The 11835-nt window shown below is 43.2% G+C and overlaps 1 long non-coding RNA gene across 2 annotated transcripts; it reads left to right on the forward strand.

Annotated features, from left to right (window-relative positions):
- Window positions 1-1628: 1628 nt before the first annotated feature.
- LOC123187603 (uncharacterized) lies at window positions 1629-11347 on the forward strand. 2 transcript variants are annotated; one of them, XR_006494055.1, is made up of 7 exons: window positions 1629-1912; window positions 2012-2161; window positions 2462-2778; window positions 3138-3223; window positions 3328-3393; window positions 10414-10548; window positions 10865-11347. It is a non-coding gene; the product is annotated as an uncharacterized lncRNA (long non-coding RNA). The 2 variants fall into 2 exon arrangements; XR_006494054.1 differs by having other exon boundaries at window positions 2462-3223.
- The last annotated feature ends 488 nt before the right edge of the window (window positions 11348-11835 follow it).

An 11835-nucleotide genomic window follows, 5' to 3' on the forward strand; every position in this document is an offset into this window, starting at 1 on the left:
AGAACCAACATAGAAAAAAATCCTAAGGATTTCAATCCTTCAGAAATCCTATAAAATTCCTTTGAATCAAAGGAGCCCTTACTGTTTTTGTTGACTCCCAAGGTCGTGCCTCGTGCGTCAGTGAGCTTCACAGTTGCAACTTGCAAGTGGAAAGAGATTCTCATTCTCCTGCACTAGAGATCCGAGCGCATGCAAATATAGCAGCGTAAAGGCCAACAATCCACTTTATCTCATGTCGCTCCTCTTTCTCTCTTTTCCTGCTGCTCACAGCACAACTATAACACTCTATCGCACCGTAGGCATCTCTAAACCTTCAATCCGTCCACGTCTGTCTAGACGGCGGACACGAGTTTTGTCATGCTACATGGTTCTCTATCTGTCCATCCAGATGTTTCTTTTTTGTTTTCAAGAGGCACGACCGTGACTCTCGTGAAAGTAAAACCGTGCCTCTCATGGAAGCAAAACCATGGTTCTGATGAAAAAAAACTTATTTTTTTAAATATTTTTTTTTCAATTTTTTTTATTGGAAAAACAAGAAATTCCGATGAAAAACCAAAACGTAAAAAAAACAAAAAAAAAGTTTAAAAAGCCGAAAACGCGTGCAGAAAAAAAAATCCGGAGGGAGCGCCCAAAGCGCGACACGTGACGAATGGCTGAGAGCGCGTCAAGTAATGCTGATCGTTGCGAGGCTCCCGGAAAAACGCTCGTTAACTTTTTTTTTTTGAGACGAGAGCGCTCGCTAACTAGTTGTTCTCGCCTGTGCCAATTCCAATTAGAATCACCGACCCGCGAGCGAACCAGGCTGGCCCATCAGCGCAGGTGCTGGCGCCGCTCGTGCGAAGATGTAGGCTCGCTGCTCTGCTCCGTTTTTTCTTTTTCGTCCCTTTGGGATTTCTATGTTTTTCATTGGTTTTCGTCGAATGTTCCTTTTTCCTTCGTTATATTCTGTTTCTTTCACTAGTTTTCTTTGAACTTTCTTCTTTGTTATGCTTTTTTTATTTCCTTTTTTCTTGAATTTTTTTGTATTGTTCGGTTTTTTATTTTATTTTTGTTTCTTTATCAGGTTTTTTTAACATATATATACATTTTCTCAGTACACCTTTATAGTTTTAGCGCATACATAAAAATTTGATAGGCTTTGGACATTTTTCAAATACATTATGTACTCCGAAACAACACGTGTTATGAAGACCTTTTTGAATACACCGAACATTTTCCCAAAACACATTGTATATTTTCTTGTTGACAATAAACATTTTCTAAAACTATAAAACATTTTTTCACATTGTTTAAATATTTTTAAAATTCCACAGACATTTCTTGGACACACATGAATATATCTTTAAAATGTCACATATTTTTTTAACGGAAGTAAACATTTAATTAACCGACGGGGGGAATTCTTTACAGTGTATAAACATTTTTAAATGTCATGAACATTTTTTGAATCACTTTTTTTTTCTTTAAAATGTCACATACATTTTTCTAATGGCACGAATCAGTTTTTACATTATGCGGACGTTTTTACATACTTTATACACTTTTTTTAAGAAAAAATCCATGACACATTTTTATGCTGGTGATGCTCTAAATCGGCGGTTCATCGAGGAGGAGGCGCGCCGCGAGTTTTGAGGTCTTTCCCTGCGGCCCCCACGGGGATTTCGGCCCCGACATGTTCTTCGCCCCCGATTGCTTCATGCCGCCATCGCATGCGCCCATGCCGATGCACCCGTTCCCGCACGCGCCGCCGCCGGTGCCTTTCGAGGAGTTCGGGGCCTGGCAGGGGTTTGGGCGTCGCCGGAGCACGGGGTTTGGGGGAAAGGATACCGGTCCTCTGTGACTCTGAGGATAGGAGGTTGTCTCCGCCGCGGCCAAATCTGGAGCACAAGCTCAAGCTGCCGGGAGACCCGAGGTATGTGGGCATAAGTCTTCTTCCTTTTCAAGATCCGGCATGTACCTTCTGTATCTCTGTCGTGTCATTTCAGAGTCACTAACGCTATCTGTTCTGAAGTTATTTTCCAGATCGCTTAGTTGTACGCGGGCGGCGCTCACGATTTCTTGGTCTCCGGCGCCGGCGCCGGCTCTTGGTCGTCGGCAGCTGCGGCGTGAGCTCTTGTTCCTCCTCAGCAGTGCGGCCGGATTGTACCTTTGAGATGGCACGGTGAGGTCCTACATCGCTGCCCAGCCGAGAAACTAAAATCACAAAATATTGTCCTGCATGTTGTGTGAAAGAAAAACAGTTCTGATCCTCTATTTGGAAGGTTGAAGCCCTTTGTTTTATGGGAAGCAACAACGAACGATTTGTACATCTCTGCTGTAAATTAATTGATTATAATGTGGTACCATACTGTTATATACTGCATGGTGTTCACAGGGAGTACAAGATAAATTTATATCTCACATCTGCATGAAATTGCCCATCTCCCTTGGTTGCCTGATGGTGTCACTTTTTGCTTGACAGATTCAGGCTGCTTACAGCTATCGAAGAGCTGTGTTAGATATGTGATGAAATGGTGCTGCACAGGATGTCGATTCTAATAACAGAAGCTAAGCAAGCCAATTCAGCATCATCATCATCATATGGCTGCATGTGTATATCTTGTCAAGACATGCCATCTCAGCAAACAAGTGCAGACTCAACCCTCTTCTGAACATATCATCAGTTAGTGCTCTCCCTGTGAACACCTCCAGGCTCCAGCAGAGTGATCCTAAAGCTGCAAGCATCACCTGCAGTTGATACAGAAAGGGTGAAAAATCATAACGACATTTAGAAGCTCAGTAGGTTCCCTTGAAACTGAATTCCTATCCAAATTAATTGACGCATCCTTAGTACAACTTTAGCACAAAGTTGTACTAAGTGTGCGTCAATTAATATAGATCAGAGGGAGTAGTATTTTTTGTGTCTAGCAATGTTATGTTTGTCAACACGTGCATTGCACGTGCAAAATTACTAGTATTTTTAGATTAGAGAATGCAATGCATACATGTTTGTTCCATGCCAGAAAGATATCTTAGGCTTTACGGGCTTGGAATAGACCTTCATCGCCCGGCTAGGCGAGGGGAGGCCTCCTTTCACTTCACCCTGTTTTGCCTAAAAAATAACTTCACCCTGTTCGGTTCCTCCACTGCAACGACAGAGAAAGAAGCGGCGCCGGCGACCTGAGGCGCCTGTCCCCGGCGGCGGCCACCGACCGATTGATTGCTCCGCCTCCCAATTTCACAGGTGTGAGCTCTTCTCCTTCTCTTCCCCTTCCAATTTAATTTCCCCTCTCTTCTTTGTCGCGGGATTAAACCCTAATTAGGAGCTGCCTACATCCACTTGTTCAGGCGGAGCTCAGCTCATGGGACCGCGAATCCTATAGACGATGGATGCTGCCAAGAGATTCTCCAGTGGTAAGACCGTCCAATCTCTCTATCTCTTTCAACAATAATGAAAAGTATGTCCATCCGGGATATGAATATGAATTCATCTTAACGTGTAGTGCTGTACCTTAAGTTCCCATAATGCTTTAGCTTTTGGGACACAGAAAAAAAAAACTATATCCCTGCACTAACATCAGAATTTTGCACTAGCTACTTGCCTTGTTAGTCCATTTGGTACTTTGTAAATAATGTCATGCCCACCCAATTCAGATGGACACACTTGTAAAATGTTAATAATAAGAAACACAACACAGGATGCTACATCCCAGACTTTATTTTGCTCATTGTCATCCCAAGGCTTGCGCGAACAAGTAGCTTGGTCCTCCTGCCTATATTGTGCCGGCACCAACCTGCCTGTAGGTGTTGGTGCTGAGGCTGAATGAAAACAAGGGATTCAGAGTCCCAGGTGTTGCCGTTCGCTGCGGGAAAGGTAAGTGAATCGAAAATTCAGCACATGAATGGAAGCTTCAGATAAGGAATGCACCAATGGCATCAGTAATAGAAAGGACCTGCACACGGAGGTGTCTTCTTTGGAAATGCCTTGGGAGATCACTTGGCCAGCATTGCCAAGCAACAAGGTGGACTTCTGTTATTTCCGTTGCTAGCTGCTGCAAATAGTCTCATCACCGCCACCTGCAGAAATCAACAGATCATAAGTCTCTTTTTGCAAACACAACATCCATATATGGATAAATACTTGTGACCAGCTAGAGTTGTACACTTCACATGGACTAGCAGTGTAAATTAAGTACAAGCATGTATCACGATGGTTAATCAGGCGAAAATGCTCGTAAAATGGGCGAGGACACAAGACAAGTAGACATATAGGCTTCAGGCCACTGACCATACCATGGACACACGATTCAGTACATGAATGCTCTAGGCCCATGTACAGGAAACATTATGTAAAGTCTGACGAACATATAGGTTATATAATGGTTGAAAGAAACGATTTAGGAAGGCTCAAATGGTGATTGAAATGAGTTTGTGTCGATACTCACTTTTTTGAAGCTGTGGCCAAATCGAAAATCCTCTTTGGCTTGAATTTTGGAGGATTTTTCCTTCTTTGCAAATAGAACGCTTTTTCATTTTACTACAAAATGACTGAGTCAACACCACACTTTACCCTCTATGAACACATGGTTGGTCCCTCCTCCTTTTTCCGGGCTTGGGACCGGCTATGCAATTATAAGTGTTATCTTAAAATGGCATAGGCGGAGTTCCACCCCCCATCCCCGACCCACATAAACACACAAAAAAAGAGAAGAGTATGTAAGAAAAAAATAGCTAACGCCTGCAGCCCCATCCTCCACCCCAAAAAAGGAGAAATAAAACAAAGTCAAACACACATTTTTTTGTCTGGGACTAAAGGCTTTGTTGTACACTTTTTTTTTGTTTATCAAAGACTAAGAAAAGGCAATGCATTATACGAACGCTTCTTTTTCCATTTTACAACTTTTCTTGGATTTTCAAACACATTGATTCAAGGAACAAACCACTAACGCTACAATGCAAGAAAATGACTTTTTTTAATTTCTTCTGTATTGCTGAAAAAACAAATAACCATTTGTTTGCCTCTCTTCCGTAGATGAATTAAGCCCATCAGTACTTCCTTTCAACTGGTAACAAGATTGTAGAAGGCATCAAAGTACCACCATCCTGTAAATAAAAGGCCTGAAAAAAATATTAAGACTGGTTTAGTAAATAGCTAAGCAAGACATATGCATCACTATGAGTGTATATGAACCATGAGCCCTTTAGATGGATATTTTTTGGAAACCAATGGAATATAGGTTTCAGTTCGATGCAGTACGGATCTTAAATTGGGAATTGTAAAACTATAGAGGATTAAAAACAATCTGGCATTAATAGTTTGGTTTTGTTAAACGTAACAAGAATAATGAAGTGGCAGTCTCGTCATGCAAAAGATACTGGAATATTGTGCATGTGGGTTGAAACGGAAAAGAGAAACTGATGTGTATACATATGCATAGTTAAACTTAATGGCAGGCACAATCAAGGAACCGTGGATGCACTTGCCTGTTTGGCCTCAATGCCATATTCCATTATTGCGATGGAGTTTGGATGTGCTTCTATAGCTTGTTTCACCTGATTTGGTAGCCTGACCGCACCACTGAACACCATTTCTTCAACTTGGGAAGGTTGTTGATTCCTGAGAGAGACTCTATCACATCGATGAGCCAGACGATCTTTTCAAGCTTAGGAACTTCTCCTTGTTCGAAGTTGATGTCTGTGATGCCACCCCCCTCAATAGTAAGATATTTGAGATTTTGGAACCCATTGGTCTGGATTATAAGCTTGCCCTCAGTGTGTAAATTAATGTGCCGGAGCCTGAGGCCGCGTAGGTTGGGCAAATGTGCGAGGGATTCCATATCATCCTGGTCCAAGAAGGTGTTATGAAGAGTTACCTTGGCAAGTTTGTGGCAGCCTCTGGTGAACAATGGGTGAAGACGCCCATACTTTGTGACTCCACTGATGCTCAGGCTTTCAAGAAGCTTGGGTGTGTTCTTACAGTGTGCGCTCATAGCATTGGTTGCAGGTACGTCAGGAGGAGTAGCACCCTGGCTGGCAGGCGGAGGCCTGATCTCGATGGACAATGACTTAAGGCACTCATTCAGATTGCTGATCCCTTGGAGTAAGTTCTCAAGTTGAGGTTTCCAATCATAAATGACCACACCAAGCACCCTCAGCTGCCATAGCTGGCCAATCTCTCTCAGCTCTGTAGCATGATGTTTTGAAGCCTCTACATGGGACAGCACTTCCAGGTCTGTCATTTTTCTGACCTTGTGAGGCATCTGGACAGTGGAAAGTATGCTAGCATCATCAGTGTGACCAGCCAGCAGACGCTTCAGCTTCAGCAGCATGAGGTGTTTTATGGCGGAGGCATTTATTGGAGTGTCCCGGATGTCCAACACCTCCAGCTGCTGGAGCATGTTGATCTCCTTGGGCAGCTGAGTGACATCTGTGTTCCTTAGGCTCAGATACTTGAGCAGTATTAACGAGGTGCAGATGTTCTTGAGCCAGCGTTGGTTATCTCCCAGGGATGCACATCCTTCCAGATCCAGGACCTTGACGAGCTTCAACTGAGATGATGCACGGGATGGTTGCTTCAAGAAGTCGAGGATGCTATCTGAGGGACGGAGCCTGATGTTGCTGAGAATGGAGAAGTGGCGAGCCAGGTGCCGAGACAGGCGTGTGTCCAGAATGTGTACTTTCCTGGCCATCATGGTGATGAAGTTGTACACTTGTTGATGCACTGTAATGCTCTTGACCTTCCCTGCAGCACCAACATCACAAGGACAAACAAGCCATAGATCGGCAAGTACCTCCAAACAATGCTCAGCCTGGCTTACTGAACTGGACCAGTCTTGTCTAGTTATCAGTCCTTCCGCAACCCACCGCCCAATTAACCTTGTACGGTTTATCTTCTCACCTTCATGGAAGATGGCTAGATATAGCAAACATGTCTTGTATTCCCTAGGCAGATCGCTGTAGGAGAACTTGATCATCTTGTAGCCATTCGTACTAGTTTTCGCAGAACCTCCAAACACGAGGCTGTTGCTCAGCTTGCCCAGTTCTTCTCTGCTCCTCATTGGATTGGCAAATAGAGCATGGATGAACATATTCAGGCTGAACTCATCCACCCTACATTTCTCCAAGATCTCATGGAAGATTTCAGCACTGTACTTCTCGTCGTCATTCACACGCCGATTTGTAAGTTGGAGCGCTGTTTTGTGGTAGTATTCAATAGAAGAGTACACGATGGGTTCCGTCCCATAGCAGAAGTCCTTGGAGCCCTGCATGTATTTTGTGGTAACTATCACTGCCATTGAACTGCAACCCAAATTTTGCAAGGCCTCTGCGGTCTCATCCCATTTGTAGCCAGAGGCATCGTGGAGAATGACCAGCGTCCTTGTATCCTTCAGATACTCTCTAACCCTCCCCACGGTTTCTTGAATCAACAGATGCTCTTTGATCTTCTCTAGGACTTGTTCAATCCTCTTCCTGCAGTCCTCCTCGCCCCATGGCAGCGACAGGTGGTCTTGGCCTGATTCTTCCACTGATTTATCTTGCTGGTGAAGTGACACTGGCAGGAGCTCCGGCGTGATATGCACTTGAATTTTCAGCGTGATGTCTTTAATATTCTTCACGATATAATCCTCGCCAGCCAGTTTATTTGTGGCTGCCTTTGCCAGTGTGGTGGCCTGATTCGGAAGCAGCTCCTGCAGGATGGCTATGTATTGGGAATGCTCAACGCCGATCCTGCAGGAATCCATTGCACCCCCTGATTCAAGATAGTTTTTCATCTTATCCGCTGTCTCGTTAAGGATCTGTTCCTCGGTTTGATTTGGATCCTCACCAGCAGTGGCGTCCTGGAGCAGCACCCGCAAGATGCCACAGAGTACTCCTAAGGGTTCAACCCGGTAACCTTTATTACCAGCTTTTTCCAGGTACTCTTCGATCTTCTCCTCGATCTTCCCAATCTTCTCGTTGACTTCTTCCTCGCCAAATTCTTCCACCGATTCGTCGGCTTCCCCTTCCAGCTCCTTCAGGATGTCACCAAGAAAATCCCAGGGTTCTTGCAGGCAAGTGTAAGACGCCTTCTCCCCCGCAGTAGGTGTTGCTGCTTCAAAAATAAACATCTTCTCGTTTAAAAAGAAGATGTGGTCGAACTTTTCCTTGATGGAATTATGAAGCAATGCTTGATTAATAATATCCCTTCCATCCTCTTCATCTGGTGCTGCAATGGCGATGGCTTTGAATGGGTCACCCATGTGTTGGTGTTTGAGCCAGTGCATTAGCTCTTTGGTGCACTTGAAAACAATGCGAGGCTCGGAAAAGGCTTGCTCCCTTCGTGGATCATCACTTGTCGCCCAGTAGTAGTCTTCTTCCAAGTCATAGTCTCCTTCAGCTACAATCCCCGCAGCAGCAGCTTGAAATGACGGTGATGACTCCGCCGCTGCCTCCGGCAGCACCAGCTTATCGGAGTCTGCCTTGGCCGGGCCCTCAACACCGTACCTCAGCCTCCGCTCGCCAACGTCACGCGCCCGGGCCTTGAGGTCTCTCAGCTGGGTGGCTGCAAGGTGCTGAGCGACTGTCTTCTTGATGAACCAAGGCACCCACCACACGTAGCCCAGCAGGATTCCTCTGGCGCGATAGACTGCCGGATCACCGCGCTGTAGGTAGACGTCGATGCAGTTGCTGCAGTCGTGAGCAAGGTCACGGACCTGCTTCATCCACGTGCGGACCTGCACATCGTGCTCTCCGTTGCGGGGTGTCTTCCTGGCGAGGTGCAGGAGGAAGCTGTTCATGCTCTCCATCTCCTCTTTTATGAACTGCACATCACCACCGACACCCCCCAGCAGCTTAGCCTCGTCGCGGATGACGCCCAACAGCGAGCGGACAGCAACCCCGGCGAGCTCAGCCATGGCTGGAACTCGATCGGTCTCCACTGGTGTGGCGCTGGTTTAGCTTAGCATGCGAATGAGCGTGCGTGTATGTGAATTCTGACCTTGTGGGTATCGTACCTAGCCTGATACAGGCGATGAGACACAATAGGAATTTTATGATGTGGTGGACAAACAATGGAGTATCTATCTATACCAGTCTATTTTCTACAGCAACATCTAGAAGATGACAACGGATGGTCGAGACCTCATATAGTTTTAATCAAGTCAAGTCAATTTAATTAGCATAGTCTTCGGGGTGGTAGTGCAGCACATGCTTGCATGCGAGGAGCTGTTGCATGTGCTTGATCGGTGCCATTTGATTGCAATTGGTGGAGCCATATGATATGTACGTTCCTACTTTGGATATATATAACCCCTGATCCTTAATTTGTGTGAGGTCGTGTATTGCGTGCATGCATTTCAATCAAGCCTTCGTGTCATTTTGGTAATTATCGGCCTTTGTGTTGATGAATCAAATTACTTCTTATATTTGGTAATTATCGGCCTTTTGCAAAATTACTTCTGTTTATATAAAATGCACAGCTAGTGAAATGGTAATTTACTCGCTGCAAAGAATTGTGCTTACTACGAAATAGGGTGCATTATCTAAAAGAATGCTAAAACTAGCTAGTTTTTGAAGGACGACTTTCAGGGCTCATATAATTGGCGGGATACATCACCTTTTTAAAATGCTCATGTCTGATGCCAACCCTGCTTTTTTTAAGGGAGTACCTAGAACTCATCTAGATGAGATATAATTTGGTCTCATTCACTTTGAAAACAAGAATAGATACAACCCACGTCAGCACACACGCATCTTATAGCATCACATCCAATGGCTATAAAAAGTGAATGAGACCAAATTATATCTCATCTAGATGAGTTCTAGCAAAACTGTTTTTTTAAACCTGAAAAATCTTTACAGTTTTTTTTTTGCTTAGTCCATCCACCTATACAGTTAATCTTGTTGATCAGGAGTTGCACATTGTGTATTAATTAGTGTCGATTTAAGAGGGGCCAGATGGCACATCACATGGGAGGAAATACGCTGGCCGAGGAGCTACCGTAGTGAATAATATCAACTTGATCTATATACTGCTTATGATTGACCTACCTACTGCTTAGAGTTGACATTCGGTGGAAGATATGATCTGCTTAGAGTTGACATTCGGTGGAAGATATGATTAACGGAGCTGGATTCGTTCTTTATTCTAGTGGTCACAGAGCAATTTTGTACGCAAGAGTGATTAAGTCATTATTTCTTGAAGAAATTATGATGGCTACTAAAGGGTATAACACAACTAGTGGTGTTAGCATTCTTTTAGGCAATGCACCCTATTTCAAAATCGTAAACCTTGGTCAGACCTCGATCCACCAATTGAGTGATATTCTAGGCATCTCAAGTCATCAAGTCATCTTAGTTTTAATCCATTCTGACCTAATTGTATACATTTGTGTTCAAAGACTTCTTGTGCACACAAACTGTACCACAGAATTTTCTTGTCCCGTAAATTTACAGGTCAAATTCTACGTACTTCACATGGACGGCTTTGGGTTCCCCTGGGGAAAACCAAGGACAAAGCAGCGTCGGTGGAAGCGTTAAGGGAGCTTAAAGATATTCATGCCGACGGTTGATACTGCTAATTAGGCTCCGGTATGTGGTTGCGCAAGTCCGCGTGCTCGTCGTTTGACCATGTGTCGTGAACTGCTATGCCCATCATTGCTCTCTTTTGTACTCCCTCCGTTTTTATTTACTCCGCATATTAGCTTTGGTCAAAGTCAAGCTTTGTAAACTTTGACAAAATTTATAGACAAAAATATTAACATGTATAATAACAAAACATTATCATTAGATTCATTATTGAATGTACTTTCGCATCATATAGATTTGTTATGGTAAATATTTATATTCTTTTCTATAAACTTGATCAAAGTTTATGAAGTTGACTTCAGTCAACTCTAATATGCAGGGTAATAAAAACGGAGGGAGTACTAGTATTTTACTAGGTTACATGTGAGACTATGTTTGACCCAGCCATTCGGGGCTTTATTTTATAAGGCCGGGTGCCCCTTCCCTTACTGACAAGCTCTATAGGAATCATCGCTAAAAAGGGAATCAGTTACATGGAAACGCACCTAACTGGAACCTCAAATTTGTACATATGCTGAGTTTTTTTAAAGCAATAGTTCTTGCTAGTCATTTTGGACAATATGCTGAGTTGATTCGTGAGAACATTTCATTTCTATTACAGAGATCTCTTTTCCTACTGGTGGGGAAAACAAATGTGAGGTCATTTTTCTTTTTTAGATACAACCATTGTTGCAATTTACAGCATAAAAAACTATAGGTCTAGTTTGTTATGGTTTGTATTTGAATAAAACGATGCATCCAATTCATCCCTCAAGTCTATATCTCACCCGTATCGACTCCAACTAGAATCACCAACGCGCGAGCGAACCGGGCCAGCCCATCAGGGCTGTTGCTCGTGCCGCTCGAGCGAAGATGTAGGCTCGCTCGCTCTGCTCCGGTTTTTTTTGTTTTTCCCTTTGTTTTTCTATGTTTTTTCATCGGTTTTTGTTGATTTTTCTTGTCTCCTTCGTTATAGCTCGTTTTTTTCACTAATTTTCTTTGAACTTTTTCTTTGTTATGCTTTTGGTTTTACTTTGTTTTTTTCTTGAATTCTTTTGTATTATTCGGTTTTTATTTTATTTTTCTTTATTTACCATTTTTTAACACATATCCATTTTTCCTATTTTTCTTTATTTACCATTTTTTAACACATATCCATTTTTTCTCAGTACACAATGTACAGTTTTAGCGCACATATAAAAGATTGATACACTTTGGACATTTTTCAAATACGTTATGTATAGAAGAATATGTGTTATGAAGACCTTTTTTAATACACAGTAACATTTTCCAAAAACACATTGTATATTT

Source organism: Triticum aestivum, chromosome 2A (genome assembly GCF_018294505.1).
Source record: "Triticum aestivum cultivar Chinese Spring chromosome 2A, IWGSC CS RefSeq v2.1, whole genome shotgun sequence".
In the NCBI taxonomy this organism is placed as follows: Eukaryota; Viridiplantae; Streptophyta; class Magnoliopsida; order Poales; family Poaceae; genus Triticum; species Triticum aestivum.